The sequence below is a fragment of the Talpa occidentalis genome, unplaced genomic scaffold, assembly GCF_014898055.3.
Source record: "Talpa occidentalis isolate TD23 unplaced genomic scaffold, MPIMG_talOcc4v2.1 talOcc4.15, whole genome shotgun sequence".
Classification (NCBI taxonomy): Eukaryota; Metazoa; Chordata; class Mammalia; order Eulipotyphla; family Talpidae; genus Talpa; species Talpa occidentalis.
In genome coordinates, this window is record NW_023601543.1 from 37442995 (window position 1) to 37462940 (window position 19946).

A 19946-nucleotide genomic window follows, 5' to 3' on the forward strand; every position below is an offset into this window, starting at 1 on the left:
GTAGTTTTGATTTGCATTTCCCTGATGACAAGTGATGTTGTGCATTTTTTCATATGCCTGTTGGCCATTTGCATTTCCTCTTCAGAGAAGTTTCTTTTTAGCTATTCTGCCCATTTTTTGACTGGATTATTTTCTTTGTTTGTGTTGAGTCTCATCCGCTCTTTGCAGATTTTTGTGATCAGTCCTTTATCATTAGTGTTGTGTGCAAAAATGATCTCCCAGTCGGTGGGGTTTCTCTTTGTTTTGGTTATTGTCTCTTTTGCTGTGCAGAATCCCTTTAATTTGATGTAATCCCAGCTGTTGATCTTTGCCTTCACTCTCAATGCTTTGGGTGATGTGTCTGTAAAGATGTCTTTGATGTGCATATCTTGGAGTGTTTCGCCTATATTTCCTTCTATGTATTTTATGGGTTCAGGTCTTATGTCTAGTTCTTTAATCCATTTTGAGTTGGTTTTTGTGCATGGTGTTAGGTAGTAGTCAAGCTTCATTCTTTTGCATGTAGTGACGCAGTTTTCCCAACACCATTTACTGAACAAACTTTCTTTGTTCCAATGCATATTCTTTGCTCCTTTGTCAAAGATTAGTTGACCATAAATCTGTGGGTTTATTTCTGGATTTTCTATTCGATTCCATTGGTCTGTGTGTCTGTTCTTGTTCCAATACCATGCAGTTTTGATGATTATGGCTTTGCAGTAAAGTTTGAAGTCTGGGAGTGTGATGCCTCCATTCCCTTCTTTTTTTTTTTTCAGGAGAGCTTTGGCTATTCGTGGTTTCTTGTGGTTCCATATGAATTTCATCAATAATTGTTCTATTTCTTTGAAGAATGACATTGAGATTTTTATTGGAATAGCATTGAATCTGTATATTGCTTTCGGTAGGATGGCCATTTTAATAATGTTTATTCTTCCAATCCATGAGCAGGGGATGTCTTTCCATTTCTTTGTGTCTTCTTCTATTTCTTTTAACAGTGTTTTATAGTTTTCTTTGTATAGGTCCTTTACCTCTTTTGTTAGGTTTATTCCCAAGTATTTGATTTTTTTTCTTTCAATAATAAAAGGGATGCTATTTTTTATTTCTTCTTCATGAGATTTATTGTTGGTGTATAGGAAGGCTACTGATTTTTGCATGTTGATTTTGTATCCTGCCAATTTGCTGAACTGATTGATTACTTGAATTAGTTTTTCTGTGGAGTTTTTGGGGTTCTCTATGTATATTATCATATCATCTGCAAAAAGTGATAGTTTGACTTCTTCTTTTCCTATTTGGATTCCTTGTATGTCTTTCTCTTGTCTCATTGCTCTAGCTAGGACTTCCAGTATTGTATTGAAAAGCAGTGGTGAGAGTGGACATCGTTGTCTTGTTCAGATCTGAATGGAATTGCTTTCAGCTTTTCACCATTGAGAATGATACTGGCTGTTGGCTTGTCATATATGGCCTTTATGATGTTGCGGTATGTTCCTTGTATCCCTAGAATTTCAAGGGCTTTTATCATGAATTGGTGTTGCACTTTGTCAAAAGCTTTCTCAGCATCTATTGATATTATCATATGGTTTTTATATTTCATTTTGTTGATGTGTTGGATAACGTTGATTGATTTTCGAATGTTGAAGCATCCTTGTGTCCCTGGCATGAATCCTACTTGGTCGTGGTGAATTATCTTATGGATACATTGTTGAATTCTGATAGCTAAAATTTTATTGAGGATTTTTGCATCAGTGTTCATTAGGGAGATTGGCCTGTAGTTTTCCTTTTTTGTGTTGTCCTTGTTCGGTTTTGGTATTAGTGTAATGTTGGCTTCATAGAACGTGTTTGGTATTATTCCTTCCTTCTCAATTTTTTGGAAGAGTTTGTGAAGGATAGGCACTAATTCGTCTCTGAATGTTTGGTAGAATTCATTTGTAAATGTATCAGGTCCTGGGCTTTTGTTTTTGGGGAGGTGTTTGATTACCATTTCAATTTCACTGCTTGTAATTGTTCTGTTTAGGTGTTCTATTTCTTCTTTATCTAACTTTGGGTGATTGTAGAGTTGTAGGAATTTGTCCATCTCCTCTAGATTGTTGAACTTGTTTCCATATAACTGTTCCTAGTAGTTTCTGATTACTCTTTTGATTTCTGCTGTGCCCATTGTGATTTCTCCTCTTTCATTTATGATCCTGTTTATTTGTGCTTTCTCCCCTTTTTCCTTTGTGAGCCTGGCTAGGGGTTTGTCTAATTTATTGATTTTTTTTCAAAGAACCAGCTCTTGGTTTCATTGATCTTTTGGATTGTTTTTTTAGTTTCAATTTCATTTATTTCTGCTTTGGTTTTTATTATTTCTTTTCTCCTACTGGTTTTGGGAATTTGTTGTTCTTTTTCTAGATCTTTGAGCTGCGAGATTAAAGTTGTTTCTTTGAGTTCTTTCTTATTTCTTGATGTGAGCCTCTATTGCTATATATTTTCCTCTTATTACTGCTTTTGCTGCATCCCATACTTTTGGAAATTGGTGTCCTCCTTGTCATTCAAGTCAAAGAATTTTTTATTTTCTTCTTTGATCTCCTCATTAGTCCAGTGGTCTTCCAGTAGTGTGGTTTTCAATCTCCATGAGGTAGGAGAGTTCCTTGCCTTCTTTTTATGATTTATTTCTAGTTTGATGCCTTTATGGTCAGAAAAGATGGTTGGTATGATTTCAATCTTGGTGAATCTGTTGATGTTTGTCTTGGGTCCCAGTATGTGATCTATCCTGGAGAATGATCTGCGTGTGCTTGAGAAAAATGTGTACTCTGATTTTTTTGGGTTTAGTGTTCTATAGATGTCTGTTAAGCCCAAGCACTCTAGGTCCTTATTTAGAGCTTTAGTGTCTTTACTTATTTTTTGTCTCATTGATCCATCCATTGTTGATTGTGTGTGTTGAAGTCTCCCACTACGTATGTGTTTTCTCTGATGTCTGTTTTCAAAGATGATAATAGTTGTCTGATATATTTTGGTGCTCCTTCATTTGGTGAATATATGTTAATGAATGTTTTTTCTTCTTGAAGTATTGTCCCCTTGATCACAATGTAGTGACCATTGTGGTCTCTTTTTACCTTTTTGAGTTTGAAATCTGTTTTATCTGATATAAGTATAGCTGTTCCTGCAATCTTTTTTGGTCCATTTGCTTTAGGATTGCTTTCCATCCTTTAACTTTGAGTCTATTTTTGTCTTTTGTAGCTAAATGTGTTTCCTGGAGACAGCAAATGGTTGGGTTTTGTTTCTTGATCCAACCTGCGATCTGTGTCTTTTTATTGAAGAGTTTAGTCCATTTACATTTAGAGTTAATATTGATATGTTAGCATCTGTATTTGCCATCGTGTTTGTCTTTCCTTTGATTTTATTTATTTATTCTTTTAATAACTTTTTTTTTTGGCCTTCTTTCGTTGTTATTCGTCCCTCTGAGGTTCTGGCTTTAGGATTCCTTGTAGTATTTTTTGGAGTGGGGGTTTAGTCGTAATGAAATTCCAGAGTTTCTGTTTGTCTGGGAAGGTCCTTATTCTTTCTTCATAGAGGAAGGAGAGCTTTGCGGGATAGAGTATTCTTGGTTGGCATCTGTTTTCTTGGAGTCTGTTGACTATGTCCCTCCACTCTCTCCTTGCCCATAGTGTTTCTTCAGAGAAGTCTGATGTCAGTCTGATTGGTTTTCCTTTGAATGTTATCTGTTTCTTCCCTCTTGTCAGCTTCATTATTTTTTCCTTGTCTTGGATTCTTGGGAGTTTTACCATTATGTGTTTACTGTATTTTTCCTCTCGTCATGGAAGTTTGGTGTTCTTCTTGCTTCTTGTATATCAATTTTCAGCTCCTTCTTCACATTTGGGAAGTTCTCTTCAATTATCTCTTTGAATATTTTCTCTGTTCCTACTTCTCTCTCCTCTCCTTCTGGTATTCCTATAACTCTTATATTTCCTTTCCTCATGGAGTCAGATATTTCCCGAAGTCTTTCTTTGGTCTTTTTCCTTTGTACTTCTCTTTCCTTTTCTGTTTTGGTTCTTTTTATTTCTGTGTCTTCAGGAGTACTTATTCATTCTTCCATTTCATCTATTCTGCTTTCATTGCTTTTCCCAGAGTTCTTTAGCATCTCCATTAATTCTTTGATCTCCTGCATTTCTTTTACTTCCCTCTTTAGGGTCTCAATTTCATTCTTCTGAGCGTTGTTTTCCTTAATGACTTCTATCAGTTTTTCCATCATGGCAATTTTAAAGTCTTTTTCTGGAAGGCTCAGAAGTTCTTTCAAGTCACTGTAGTTGCAAGCTGGTGGGTGGTTTTTTTTTTTTTTTTTTGTGATGTGTCTTTTTTATGAGGTGCTGCTACTTTGCTTGTAGTTTTTCTTTTACCTGCTGCCTGTCTTCTAATTTGCTTTGCTTTGGGACACTGTGCCACTGGTATTGGCTGATATTTTTTTGGTGTGTTCTTTCGAGAGTTTCAGAAACTGGTAATCCAAACAAGTCAAAACTGTTATGCCAGAAGTCTAGTGAGGCAGTGGTACTTTGAGTATGTTAATGGTCACTGTCACAGAATCTCTCCTTCTTCTGTGTTTAGTTACAAATGTTTGTCTTAAAGTCCCACAGACTTCCCTGCAGGTGAGGCAGCTGGATTGCACTCTGGGTTCCAAAGCTCTGGATCCTCCTCTGGGCTCTGACTTCCTGCCAGGTGGAACTGGGCTTGTGGGGGCCTTCAGCTCTCCTCTGACTGTGCAGGGAACCTTTTCCCTCTGGCTCCAGGGGAGCCTTCTGCCAGATTCAAGCAGTCTTTATTGAAGAAATGTCCCTGTTCTAAAATGGCGCTTTGGAGACAGGCACACTCTTCTGCGCACCCGGTCTGCCCCGGCTGTGGGTGCCTGCTCCCCCTCTGGGTTTGGACAGCTGGCCTGAAGGGGCCTGGCATGGGCAAACTTCACAGCTCACCTCTGGCTCCTCCGAGAGCCTTCTGCCAGTTTCAAGCAGTCTTTATTGAAGAAAGGTCCCTATTCTAAAATGGTGATTCAGAGACAGGCACACTCTCCTGTATGCTGGATCTTCCCCGGCCGTCGGTGCCCGCTCCCTCTCTGGGCTCAGACTGCTGGCCAGAAGGGGCCTGGTGTGGGCGAACTTCCCAGCTCACCTCTGGCTCCTCCGGGAGCCTTCTGCCAGTTTCAAGAAGTCTTTATTGAAGAGAGGTCCCTATTCTAAAAAGGCGATGTGGGTACACATTCCCCTGCACTCCCGATCTGCCCCAGCCTTGGGTCCCCACTCCCCCTCTGTGTTTGGACTGCTGGCCAGAAGGGGCCTGGCCTGGGCGAACTTTCCAGCTCACCTCTGGCTCCTCTGGGAGACTTCTACCAGTTTCAAGCAGTCTTTACTGAAGAAAGGTCCCTATTCTAAAATGGCGATTCGGATACAGGCATACTCTTCCGTGCACCCATTCTGCCCCGGCCCTGGGTGTCCACTCCCCCTCTGGGTTCGGACTGCTGGCCAGAAGGGGCCTGGTGTGGGCAAACTTCCCAGCTCACCTCTGATTCCTCCAGGAGCCTTCTGCCAGTTTCAAGTAGTCTTTATTGAAGAAAGGTCCCTATTCTAAAATGGCGATTCAGAGACAGGCACACTCTTCTGCATGCCTGGTCTGTCCCGGCCGTGGGTGCCCACTTCCCCTCTCTGCTCGGACTGCTGGTCACAAGGGGCCTGCTCTGGGCAAACTTCCCAGCTCACCACTGGCTCCTCCGGGAGCCTTCTGCAGGTTTCAAGCAGTCTTTGCTGATGAAAGGTCCCTATTCTATGGGGTGTTGGTGATTTTTTTTTCTGGTCACTAGATGGCGCCAGAGATCTCTCCTAGTGTCCTTGGGGAGCTTTTTTTTTTTAACCCCGTGGGACAGGGGAACAGAGTGGGAATGGTGGGGAAAGCCTCAACGGCTTTGGGGTGCTGTGTCTGCCTTGTGCCCCACCGTCGTGGGAAACCCATGCCCCGAATTTCGTGCCCCGGGTCTTAGTTCCAAAGCTCTCAGTTCCAGGACGTGGGCTGTAGCCCAGTTCAGTGTCCGCAGAAATGGCGCCTTTTGCACCCCGCTCCCGTGTCTGGGCGCCTGGTTTCTGATTACTCAGTTCACCTCAGTGAGGGCTCCCGTGCGTCTCCCCGCAAGCCTAGGTCGCAGGCGCGGGGACCTGGGCAGTCGTGATCCACATTTGCTTTTCAAGCGTGCCGCTTTTCCGCACAAGCTTACCGGCTGGCCTGGGGCTGTTTGTAGGTCACCGAGTCTTTGTTTTTCTCTAATGGCGCCTGGAGCAGCTCGCTCACCTCCATGGTGAATCCTGCAGGGTTCTCCACAGCTCCAGTTCACGGGGTGTGGTGGCTGAAATAGTTCCTTTCCACTCACAGTCCTGCTTTATGCATAGTTTGTTCTTATTGTTTGTTTTAGTTTTTTTTTTTGTTTTTTCCTCCTTTCTGTTGGTTGGAGAGTGCTGACTTTTTGGGTGGGGGAGGGTAGCAGGGTTCTGAGCTATCCTCCATTCTAGTCCTCTTTTATGGCAACTTTCTTCTTCGGGTAGTTTGCTGGAGTTGCCCGTTTATCTTCTGTGTCCCAGTTCTCACTGGGACCTGCTGCTTTTCCTCCCTATTAACTTTTTTTTAATGGGAGATCTTACTTGCAGCGTTTCCTCACCTCCATGTTGATCCGCCCCTACCCCAGTTTTCTTATCTGTAACCTGATCATAATAATATGATGGGCAGATTGTGATGGGCAGATTGCTGTTATTATCACTATTATTCTATATAGATCAGCTCTGTCCCTAAGAATTAGGCAATATGTTACAATAAATTATGGCTTTAGGCAATTAGTATATATTGGGTGATGTTTCCAAAGATGCCTAACATGGTGAACAAATGTAGCTAATATTGACAATTGGGGCCTTTGAGTGATAGGTAAAATATATGGTAATCCGTACTATTCTTGCCATGTTTCTGCAAGTCATAAGTTAATCAAAGATTTTTAAAAATTACATAAGGCATTTAAACGCTTTGAATTTTCATAGTGTGTTTGCTGGTAGGCAACAGCCCAAGGATTATGGTGACCCTAGATTTGTGACATTAATTTGGCTATAATTTGTCTCAACATAGCAGCTATTTGCTATTTATGCTTGTTCTATGGGGATGAGTTCTCTAATAACGAGGAGAGGCTGATTATCTCAACATTAACAATGAACTAATTTTAAGCAAGTTTGCATGAGCACTCAGGATAGGATGATGACTTCAAGTAGGAGCCCTCTTTGTGATCCGCCCTCTTATGGGATCTGGAAATCTCTTCTATCCTGGGAAAATCTTTAGTTGATATCCTACCACACACACACACCCCGGCCCCCCGCCACCCTCCTGTTCATCCCAACATTCCTAATAAAATCACTGATCATTGCAGTGTCCTTTTCACTGTCAACTAGAAAAACATTGAAACCTTAGAAATAAATTATTTTCCAGTATAAAACTCTCCAGGAAAGTTTTATAATCTGTTATAGTTTCAAGAGTAAATTTCAAACAATCATGAAAGTACCCTTACATTGGAAAGAAAGCCTTGGGTAAAATTTTTATACTCTTCCATGTTCCCTTTTGTCAATAAATCAGGTAAAGGCTGTGAATGTTCACAAACATGTCAAGGCAAACTATTTTTCAATTTTAACTTAAAGTGGGAAAATCTCTGTCCATGAAGGTCAAATTCCAGACACAAAACCCTTTGGAATATCTCCAGAAAGGTGATGTTGTATACTCGGTTACAAGAAAAATAACTGAATAACATCTGTGTCAGTTTCTGTGAACAAGTCATGTAGTTGGTTGATTCATTTCCATTTGGGAGAGACAAAGAGATTTGTCCTTTGTCCTTTTCAAAATAGTTTGTAAGGACAAAGGTTGTAAAGATGTTTGGGTACTTGCTTTCAAAAATGTGTGATTCAATTTTTAAAACACCAGGGGTTTTTGAAGTCTCTGTGGGAAGCTCTTTCAATGAGGGTTGATGCAAAATGTACCTAAAGCTTTCACCACATGGTGTGGTTTCTTTTCTTTTTTTTCTTTTATTTATTTATTTTTGTTTATTTAAATTTATTTATTTATTAATACAAGCACTGGGTAAAGTCAGAAGCTGGGAGGGTGAGAGAATTCACCAGAGCCAGAGCAGGGAGCAGAGCAGGCAGAAGGACCGAAGTACACTGCTGAGGGGAGCAGTGGGCGGCAGGAGAGGTCTGCGCGCCATGTGGGACCCTCCTCCAGTGGCCGGGGAGCAGCCGGGGACCGAACCAGCACTGCAGAGGCTGTGGGCAGCTTCGCAACCCAGCGCTCAACCGCTGTGCCACCGGGGAGGCCCTGGGTGTGGTTTCTTCATGAGGAAATTTCTTGGGTTTCTTTCAGGAACTTTTCACAGTTCTGATTATTTAATTTTTGCTGTTCATTCTGGGTAGAGAGAAATTCCTTAGTGTTATATATTTGGCGAACAGAACTAGGTAACTTTGATAAATCCTTGAAACTGCTGGCCATATACACCTAGCATAAAGTATGTCTTAACTAAATTAAGCTAAACCTTTCAAATGCCCTTATGAAATAACATTTCTAAAATCATAAGAGATGCACCATTTCTTTCTAAGGTTCATGTTTGTTATGTGATATTGGTAATAGAAAGCACAACAAAGTTTGGAGTCTAAGCCTCTGGGTTCTGAAGAGTTTGCTTTATATCCTATTTGGGGGGAGAATGGCACCTCAGTTTTATAATGTTCTCTGTGAAAATAATGAATATTCTATTTTAATAGCTTTTTATAGCCTCCATTTTTTACTAATGCACCCTGGATATGCTGTGCTTTTTATTGTAAATAACCAATAAAGGATGACTATAAAACTAGTCATAACCTATACTATTTCCTTCCATACATTTCTCTCCTACTGTAAACTTAGATGCCTCTCAGAAATGCAATTAAAATAAAATTAACATGCATGTACACATATACACACACACACACACAAAAAAAAAAAAACACACATTTAGGGCTACAGACAACAGCTTATTCAGGTCCACATGAGTCTTTTCACTGAACATATAACAATATTTGCTTGGCTTATTTCTCCATATAAACTTATTTATTTGTAATTATTTACTATCAATCAATAAAAATTGTATGTAGAAGTTAAAGATAGGCATTTATAGGAATCTTAACTCTTGGACATTAGCTGAATTTTAGAGGAATAACTCCGAGGAAAAGGTAACTGAAATAAAAATGCTTTTGAAGTGTCATTCAATCCATTGCAATACAGGAGAATTTATATTTACTTTCTAATATTTTGTTATGTTATTAATTTGCTATAACATGGTTTTCAACATTGTATATTAGAAGTATAGGATTTTCCCCCTCACATGTTGATGCCACATCACACCAACCACCAAGACACCCATAATCCAACAGCATAGTTCATCTTGCACTTTCCACACCTTACTTGTGCCCTTCTCCTTCCTTTTAACCCTATGGTAGCCTCAGTTCTATAGTCAGCTTGCTAGTGTTAGTCTTAAATTGTATCTGAACCACTGTTTAGTTTCTCTATATTACATGTATAAATGACAACATGTGTTGTCTTTCTCCTTCTAAGTTATTTTGCTTAGCATAATCCCTTCCAGATCCACCCATGTTGCCACAAATGGCAAGGGTTTATCTTTTTGATCACTGAGTAGTATTCCATTGTTTATATATACCACATCTTCTTGATCCATTCATTTGTTTGGGGCATTTAGGTTGTTTCTATATCTTGGCTATTGTAAATTGTGCTACAATAAACACAGGAGTGCACGTTTCCTTTCAAATAGTGTTTTTATGTCCTTTGGGTAGATTCCTAGCAGTAGAATCACTGTGTCATATGGTAGATCCCATTTGAGTGTTTTGAGGAACCTCCACACAGATTTCCATAGTGGCTAGACCAGTTTCTATTCCCACCAGTAATGGAGGAGGATTCCTTTTTCACCACATCCTTGCCAGAATTTGTTGTTTCTGTTTGTTTGTTTGTTTGCTTAACATGGGCCATTCTCACTGGTGTGAGGTGGTGTCTCATTGTGGTTTTGATTTGGATTTCCCTGATAAGTTATGTTGAACATTCTTTTATATCCCTATTAGCCATTTGCATTTCTTCTTTGGAGAACTTTTTTTTTTAGTTCTTTTGCCCATGTTTTTGATTGGGTTGTTTGCTTTTTTTTTTTTGTTGAGTTGTGTAAGCTTTGCGTAGATCTTTGGTATCAGTCCCTTATCAGATGTATGGTGTGCAAATATTTTCTCCCACTCAGTAGGGTGTCTTTGTGTTTTTTTTAAGATTTATTTTTATTTATTTATGCATACAAGAATTGGAGTGCAAGTCAGAGGTGTGGGGAGGGGTGAAAGGATTCACCAGAGACAGAGAGTGGGGAGCACAACAGGCGGATTGACTGAAATACACTGCTGAGGGGAGCTGTGGGTGAGATAGGCGAGGTGTACTGTGCTATATGTGGGTTAGCTCTCTGGCTGGGGATCTAACTGATGCCTCACTGGCTCTAGATAGTTTGATAGTGCTGAGACTCTAACCCCTTTGCCACCAGGAAAGCCCCAAGTGTGTCTCTTTGTTTTGGTTACAGATTCCTTTTCTGTACAGCGCGTTTTGTTTGATGTAGGCCCAGTTTATCTTCTCCTTTGATTTCCTTGCTTTTGGAGAGTAGTCCTCAAAGATGTTTCTGAAGTTTATGTCATGAAGTGTTTTGCCTATATTTTATTCTATATATTTTTCATTTTAGGTCTTATATTCAAGTCTTTGGACTTGAATGATTTGTGTGCATGATATGAGATGGTAGTCTAGTTTCATTCTTTTGTGTGTGGTAGTCCAGGTTTTCTAGCACCATTTATTTCAGCTTTGTTTTTGTTGATCTGGTGAATGACATTGATGGGTTTACTTAATGCTGAAGCAACGTTGCATCCCTGGGAAAATGCCTATTTTATTCTGATGGATAATTCTCATAAATTGTTGTACTCAGTTTGCTAACATTTGGTTGAGTATTTTTGCATCTATGTTCATAAGAAGTATTGGTCTGTAATTTTCCTTTTTTGTATCATCTTTGTTTGGGTTTTGGGGTTAGGGTAATATCGACCTCATGAATTTGTTGTGGAGTATTCGTCCCTCTTTGAATTTTTTGGTGAATTTGAGTAGGACAGATATTCTTTGAGGGTTTGGTAGAAAGCACTGGAGAAGTCACCTGGTCCTAGGCTTTTGTTCTTAGGGAGACTTTTTATTATTCTTTCAATATCAGCCTTATTATTGGGCATTTTAAGCTGTCTATTTCATCCTCATTTAATCTCGGGCTGTTGGCTGAGTCTATAAATTTGTTTTTGATTCTTTTTTTTGGTCAATTTCTGGTTTCAGAGAATTTGGTCTGCGAACATGCTTGATATAATTTCTATATTTGCATATTTTCTGAGGCATATTTTATGTCCTAGTATATAATCTATTCTTGAGATTGTTTTATGGGAACTAGAGAACTATTCACTGCTTTTGTGATAGAAAAGTCTATAAATGTCCAATAAATCCATCTGTTCTAATAAATAATTTAAAATCTTTATTTCTTTGTTAATTTTCCATCTGGGTGATCTATTCTTTGGTGTCAGTGTTCTGGTGACATCTCCAACAATGATTGCATATTTGTCAATATGTTGGTTTTTTTTTTATTTTTTAATAGGTGCTTTATGTAACTGGGTCCTCCTGTATTAGGAGCATAAATATTAATAGCAGTTATATTTCTTGGTCGATTGTTCCATCTGTCATTATATAGTGTCCATCTTTGTCCCTCATTCCTTTTTGTAGATGAAAGTCATTTATCTATTATGAGAATTGCAGTTCTTATTTCACTCTTTCAGTTATTAGCATGTGTGACCTTTTACCAACCTATTATTTTTAGTTTGTTTTGAAATGGATCTCTTGAAAACAAAGTATTGATAGCTGAAATTTTTCACCCACATTGTTAGTTTATGTCTTTTTATTGGTGAATTCGGATCATTTGCATGCAGGGTAATTATTGATATGAACTATTTATTATCAGTCATTTTGTATTTGTATTTTGATGGTTTTCTTTTTCTGTTGCTTCTTTTCCCATTTTTTCTTCCTCTCTGCTCTTTCTGGATGGCTTTCCTTAGTATTTCTGTCGATTTCTATATGTGGGTCTTTATACTGGATTTTTGATTAATGGTTACCTCAAGGAATTTATTTACATTCCTATCTCTTAAGTCCTTTAAGAGCTGGTGTCCACTCTCCAACTTTTAACTACACAGGTTTTGTCCATTTTTTCCTCCCCCGTAATGTTTTGTGGTTGAATTATTTTTTTAAGATTTATTTATTTGTTTGTTTGTTTATTTATTTATTTATATATATATACAAGCACTGGGTACAGTCAGAAGCGCGGGAGGGTGAGAGAATTCACCAGAGCCAGAGTGGAGAGCAGAACAGGCTGACTGACTAAGTACACTGCTGAGGGGAGCAGCGGGCGCCCCAGGAGAGGTCTGTGTGCCATGTGGGACCCTCGCCCGGCGGCCGGGGATTGAACCGGTGCTGCAGAGGCTACGGGCAGCTTCGAAGCCCAGCACTCAACTGCTGCGCCACCAGGGAGGCCCAGTTTTGTGGTTGAATTATAATATTCTTGGTTATTCTTCTGGAGTTGTATTGCTCCTGTCAATTTGCTCAGGCAGTTGTGTTTCATTTTTTGTTTTCTTCTAAAAGAATTCCTTTCTGCATTTTCAGAAGAGCTGGTCTGTTGGCGTCCATTAGCTTCTGTTTGGGAAAACCTTTATTTCATCTTCATAGTTGAATGATAATTTTGCAGGATAGAGTATTCTTGGCTGGTAGTTTGTGTCTTTTAGGATTGTGAACACTTCCTTCCATGCTGTTCTTGACTAGAGAGTGGACTGGAAAATGCAAAAATCTTAAATTTCACAGCAAGCTGTACTCTGTGCTTAGGTTGTTTTAACTTCCGACCCAGCTTCCTTGCTCCTTTCTGCAGTAGGTCATGATCTATGAAGCTGAGTCTCCTGGTGGGAGGAGCGAGGTCTGGACTACCAGGCTCACACTTTGGGACTAAATTACACTTAGGAGAATGTGGTGCTGCTCCAGAGCATGTTGGGTGGGTGTGTACCAGCATGTCATTATGGGTACCAACAATGATCATTGTTACCCTCCCCTGCTTCGGTAAGGTTACAGTATCTGCAGGCCATTGGTTTATTTGCCCAAGGGATTGGATTCATGAGTTATCTCACAAGTCCTTCTCTTTGCTGTTTGGCTTTTTATAAAGTACTGTCTGGTTTCTCTTTGATATAGTCTGGGAAAGATGTGGGAACAGAGCTTTTGGTATCAATGCTGACTATGGAGTTTCCAATTTCCCAAGTCTGTACCTGCAGAATTCCCACAGCCCTGTGCCTTCTTGCAGGTCAATAGAGTTCCTCCCTTGAATTTCACAGTGTCCCCATCATGGCTTGTGTTCTGCCAGTGGGGATATCTATGAACCCTGTCATGCTCCCCTTTGTTTACTCCTGCACTTTTCCCTCTGCAGTCATCACCCATACTTTAATATCTCTGTGGAAAAGTCCTGGGAATCTATAGATATGACAGAGCATCTGGATCTTCCTATAAGCAAATTGGTTTTAAGGAACTGAGTGATACCAACCTCTCTACTCCACCATGGTGTGGGTAGTGTCTGTTATCCTTGTAATCAATTACTGTGTAGTGTTAAATTCCAACAATTTTGCATGAAGCAGTTAACAAGACACTCCCTATATTCTTTCAATTTTAGACTACCACTTGTTTTTTTCAACATTATTATTGAGATGCAATTCATTAAAATAAAACTTTAGATGTATATTTCAGTGCTTTTATTTTATTAACAGAGTTGCCAAAAATCACCAAAATCTATGTTTTAAACATTTTGTAGCCCTTAAAAGAAACGTCATATATATTAGCAGCCTGTACCCATCTTCCTCTACTCTAACCTCTCAAAATCACTAATCTAATTTCTGTCTTTATAGACTTACTTATTCTACATATTTATATAAATCATACAATATGTGACCTTTATGAATCACTTCTTTCAATGATCACATTTTCAAATTCCTTCCATTCTATAGCATGTGTTAGTACTTCATTCCCCTTTATTGTTGACTCATTTTATTGTATGAATGTGCCACATATTATCTATCCATTCATAAGTTAATGACATATTCGTTGCTTTCACTTTTTAGATATATGATCTTGTTATAGTTATCCATTTACACATTTGTTATGAGTGTATGATTTTTATTTTCTCAGATACTAAAGAAGTAGATTCCATGAGTAATATGGTAACCTTATGCTTAGCATTTGAGGTATAGTTGATCTTTTTTCCAAAGTGGGCACAACATTTTATATCTTCACCAACAGTATATGAAGGAGATAGTCTTCAAATTCTTATCAACCCTTGTTATTTTCTAAAGTTTTTTTTTTACTTATTAATTATATTCACTATTATATAAATCTATAATAATTAAAGCAACATGGTACTAGAACAAAAACAGACACACAGAACAGTGGAATAGAATTGAAAGCCTAGATTTATCCCCACCCCCAAGTTGGAGCTAAGAATATACAGTGAAACATGGACAGACTCTTTCATAAATAGTTTTGGAAAAATTGGATAGTCTGTGCAAAAGAATGGAAATAGACCATTAACTCACACTATACACAAAAAATTAACTCTAAATCGATAAAAGACTTGTATGTAAGTCTTGAAATTAAATACATATAATAAAATATAGGCCAAACAATCCATGACATATATCTGTGATGTCTTTGCAGCAAGGAAAACAAATGTGAATATAAACAATTGTGACTACTTCAAACTAAAAAAACTTCTGCGCAGCACAAAATAAAACAAAACAAAAAACCAGCTAAAACATAGATACTCTACTGAATGGGAAAAATAAATGTTTGTATTGGCACAAAACATAACTGAAAATGGACTGATATAAAGATATACAAAGAGCTCATTCAACTCAACAAAAAGGGAAAATAACCCAATCCAAAAATGAGTAGGAAACCTATATAAGCCCTTCTCAAAAGAAGACATATATATGGCCAACAGGCTCATGAGAAAATGTTTATAATCACTTATCACCAAGGAAATGCATGTCAAAACCACAATAAAAACCACTCCGCACCAGTGAGAGTGGCCCATATCAAAAAGACCAGAAACAACAAGCGCTAGAGACTGTGGAGAAAGAGAAACCCTCTCATACTGTTGGTGAGAGTGTAGACTGGTCCAACCCCTGCAGAAAACAATAATGAGGTTTCTCAAAAGACTAAAACTGGATCTGCCATATGACCCAGAAGTTTCACTTCTAGGTATCTATCCAAAGAATACAAAAACAGTAATTCAAAGGAATATATGTACTCCTGTGTTCACTGCAGTGCTATTTACAATAGCCAAGTGATGGAAACAACTTAAGTGCCCCAAAACAGATGAATGGATCAGGAAAATGTGGCATATATGTAAAGTGTGATCAAAAAAGAAAAACTCATGCTATTTGCAACAACATGGTTGCAGCTGGAAGGGATTATGCTAAGCAAAATAAGCCAGAAGGAGAAAAACAAATTCTGAATGGTTTTCCTTATATGTAGAATATAGATAAAGGGTGAGACAAAGACAAACTTTAATACCAGCCCTGAAAGATGACCATAGAACTGAATCACTAATAGGAGGATGGGTGAGAACAGGGTAGGGAGAGGGCACAATGGACTATGGGAGGGGACTGTGGGTGCTTTAGTGGTAGGTGAGCCACAGTGACTACATCTGAGGGGGGAAATTCTATATTCCCCAAAACACAAGTATGTTAACCAATAGTACTTCAAAAAAAAAAAAAAAAAAAGAAAATCCTACAATAAAATGAATGTAATTAAACCTACATAAATATATAAACAAATGGGTTTTTTTCTTGGAACTTCTCAGATCCTATAGAAATCTAATGTATGTTGTGATACTGAATACTTTTTTTTTTTAGTTATTTCCAAAGCATATTTGACCCAGAACTCTTTTTAAAATATATTATATATTAAACTTCTGTTCTTCTCATGTAGTATTGGAAATTCTTTAAAATATAATTCCTCACTTGCAGAATTCTGAGAATAGGGTGCTAAATGGAGTATAAGACATTTACATTTTGATAGATAGGTCAGAGGATAAGAAATAGGGAGCTAGGGCTCTTTGCAATCAGTTAATGCAGCTGTGTTTGGCCTGGTTTAGGTCTGTAAAATTGCCTTGGATTGAGTGCCTAGTAAGGGAAAGGATCATTGAAACATGGGAAAATATAAATTATTCTCTTTGGAACTATCAGTTTCGTGGTATTAGGCAACGGGTATGGATGAGGGATTAGTAGTCTTTGGATTTATATAAATCTTTTATAGTCCTCCAACTTGGAAGGCTTTTAGAAATATTCCTATTCCACTGGCATTCACTAAGTACATTTTTTCTAATTGGTAAAATTGACATGGAAATAATTCATATTATGGAACACAAATTAGGTTTTTAATCTATGAAACCATCATTTTCTCAGTAACTCAGCCTTAAGTGTTTGAAATCATCTATGACATTTATGTCTCCTTTGCCCCCATATTAAATTTTTCACTGAGCCCTGCTTCATTAATTTTCTTGCCTTCTTTCCACACTTCTAGCTCGGAACTCTCATCTCACCATTCGAAACCATTTTTCATCTTATAGTCAGCTTTATCATAAAGAAAAAAAGCCAAACTTTTTTTTCCCCTTTTTAAACAATCTTTTGTTCAAGCACATACCTTCATGGCTACAGTATTGAAACTGTCTCAAATGACAGTCAAGGGCTTCCATTTCCTAACTTACACAAACATTTCCAACCCTGTAATCCACTATCCCCTAACAGGATCCCTTTGCTGCTGTCAGAGTGATCCACTAACAATCTGTTTATAAGCATTCTCTTCCTACTCATTTCCTCCTTTCCCTCACCTCTTCCGTTATATATAATAAAATCAACCTATTCTTCAATACTCAAACATTATTGCTAAGAAGTCTTTCACAACATCAACATATAGTGATTTTTAAAAAAAATTTAATGAGCATTTACTATTTGTATCATTGATTGGGAACTATGTTTCATCGTGTCTTGCATTATTTATACCTTATCTCCTTTTATTAAAAAAAGATTTATTTATCTATGCATACAAGAGCTGGAGTGTAGGCCAGATGTGTAGGGGGTGAGAGGATCCACCAGAGACAGAGTGGGGACCAGAACAGGTGGACTGACTGAAATACACTGCTGAAGGGAGCAGTGGGCGAGGCAGGAGAGGTCTGCACCGCGCCATGTGGGTCACCTCCCTGGGCGGGGATCGAACTTGTGCTGCAGTAGCTGTGGGTTGCTTCACAGCACTGGCTCTTAACCCCTTGTGCCATACCTTATCTTCCTGAGTAGAAGGTTAACTCCTTACAGGTAACAATTATATCAATACTTTATACTTACTTGAATCCTCTAAAACACAGAAAAAGCTGCGAAGAATTTTAATAAAACACATAAAATTTACATAAATAAAAAGACTTCTAGTGACCATATCTTGATCTTTTTGTTTTTGTTTTATTTTATGTATTTTTTACATCATTCTTCATTTTTGTTCAGTGTCTGCTTTCTCATCTTGGTTATAGTCCCCGGGAAATTCCTACCACCGATTGACCCATGTACCATCACCATATACCCTTGTGCTCTTCCCACCCGTTTTGAACCTACTCCCTTCTCCCCCCTTGTAGAATGTCTCTGGTTTATAGCGCCTGTTGATTTTGATATGTACTTTATTATAATTACTTTTTTTTTCCTGATCCCTTATTTGGATCCACTACATTCCTCCAGTATTTTTCTTTTTCTTTCTGGCATATCTTGATCTTTGAAGACAAATATGAGAATAAAATATTAAAAAATAAAATAATAAAATTCAACCATTTCTCTGTATATTAATTTTATAATATTACTTAACATTACATCTTTCCCCTGAAAGATGTGTGAGAAAGCATTCATATCAAGCTCTTTAATGATTTAAAAAAATTCCCATTTTTGTCAGTGATTTTTTTTTTTGGTTTGGTAAAATAGAATAGAAAAATATTATTTTTTCTGTCCAGTTTTGAAAAAGTATGCAATGCTTTAATGCCATACAGTATCCCAAACTGGCACTTTTCTTTCTAAGAGAACCTCATGTTTCCCTAACTGTGAAATGAATAATTCATATTTTTAATAAGCAGAGATGTTATTTTTTTGGAGGGGAGAGAGAACTCATTTTTGATGATCCTAAATTGTTTATCAAAACCACCTTGAAAGTGTTGCCTTGATTTCCTTATTGACTAATTATAATTTGAATGTGTTTTGGCACAGCTTATGGTACAGGATCTGATTGCAGATGTCTAGTAGAAAAAACTTGTCCTTTCTTTCTCATTATCTTTAAAGCAAAATCTTTTGGAAAATGCTGGCATTTAGAGTGCTGATATGAAATTTGTGTGTCACAGCAAAATTTCAAGGAAAATTAGCAGGAAACTAACGTGTGTGCGCTGATCAGGAGTAAAGTAGTAGGGCAGAGGCCTGTGGAAAGAGATGTCTAGAACCGGCAGTTCCTTTAAAATGCACGGAAAGATTTCCTCATTACTGTGTGTATGAGACATCATGGTAGTTGCCTGGAAACAAAAGGGAGTCAAATAGTGAAAAGGACTCTGATATCCCAGTGAAACAAACTGAATTTCAAAACTATTGGAAAAAGGGGTGATAACCAAATTAACTTACACAATTCAGTTTTTAAAAATGTACTTAGGGCTTCCCCTGATGGCGCAGGTGGTTGAGCCCCACACTGTGAAGCTGTCCGCAGCCTCTGCAGCGCAGGTTCAATTCCGGCTGGCTAGCGAGGGTCCCACATGGTGCAGCAGACCTCTCCTGCCTCACCCGCTGCTCCCCTCAGCATTGTATTTCGTCAGTCTGCCTGTTCTGTTCCCCACTCTGTCTCTGGTGAATCTTCTCACTCTCCCACGCATCTGGCCTGTACCCCAGTTGTTGCATAAAATAAATAAATAAATATTTTAAAAAATAAATACATAAAAATGTACTGTTAGAAAAACCCTTGTATTTAATTTTCCTGTCACCTTATGCTTTCTTGCAATAGAATACTTAGAGGTAGTATATTAATTAGCCTCTCATTGCTTGAGGAAATATAATAATAAAGGCTGAAGTAAATAAATGTTCATAGGACCATTTGAAATTTTGTAAATGATAGGGTTATCTCTGAAGACAACACCTTGCATTACACATTCACTACCCCACTCCCAAATAGGCTTCCTATAGAAGAGGGGGCTTATTAACTTGAAAGTTTAAGGCAATGTTTAATAGTTTCCTGTAATGACAGTACAAAACATAAATTACCTCAGACAGTTTGCGGAAACTTACAGACTTCTCCTCTGCAGTCTTCAATGGAAGATATAGGAATATCATACAGTGAGAAGAGAGGGTTCCATTGGCTTAATGTTGCTTCTGATAAGCACGAAAGAGTTCTACATATCAAACTTGACAGTGTTAAGAGAGACAAGCACATATGCTGTTACAGAAACACCAGATTATTTAAGTTTGAGAAAAGGTATAACAGAAGACATTGACCCAGGAGTTTTAATATTTTAGCTCTAATATAATAGCTTAATATAATAGCTCTAAAATAAAATTTTGTATGATATATTTTGAATGCTATTAAATAGCATTTAACTGGAAACTTCTGTTTTAATACTAATGCATTTTTTGCTTAGTATCATAAAATGCGATAGAGTATCAATTCATCTATTCAACAAATATTTGTCAGTTATGTGCAGAGAATCTATTCTGACCAGGGTTTTGGGCAGGGAAGACATGAAGATGATAAAATTGTGA